We start from the raw sequence: 233 nt of genomic DNA, 5'->3' as shown, positions 1-233 counted from the left end.
GCCAGGCGGGGCGCTGGGAGCTGCCGCTCACCGTCGTGGCCTATGCGGACCTCTTCGGGGGCTGGACGATGGACGCCGTGGCCCGCAGCACGGCCGGCTCCGGCCGCAGCCGCTCCTGCTGCACCTTCTGCGGGGTGCTGCGGCGCCGGGCGCTGGAGGAAGGGGCGCGCCTCGTGGGAGCCACGCACGTGGTGACTGGTGAGCGCATGCGGGGCAGCAGGAGCGGGAGGGTG

Source organism: Pteropus alecto, unplaced genomic scaffold (genome assembly GCF_000325575.1).
Source record: "Pteropus alecto unplaced genomic scaffold, ASM32557v1 scaffold41, whole genome shotgun sequence".
In the NCBI taxonomy this organism is placed as follows: domain Eukaryota; kingdom Metazoa; phylum Chordata; class Mammalia; order Chiroptera; family Pteropodidae; genus Pteropus; species Pteropus alecto.
This window is presented reverse-complemented; position numbering follows the sequence as displayed.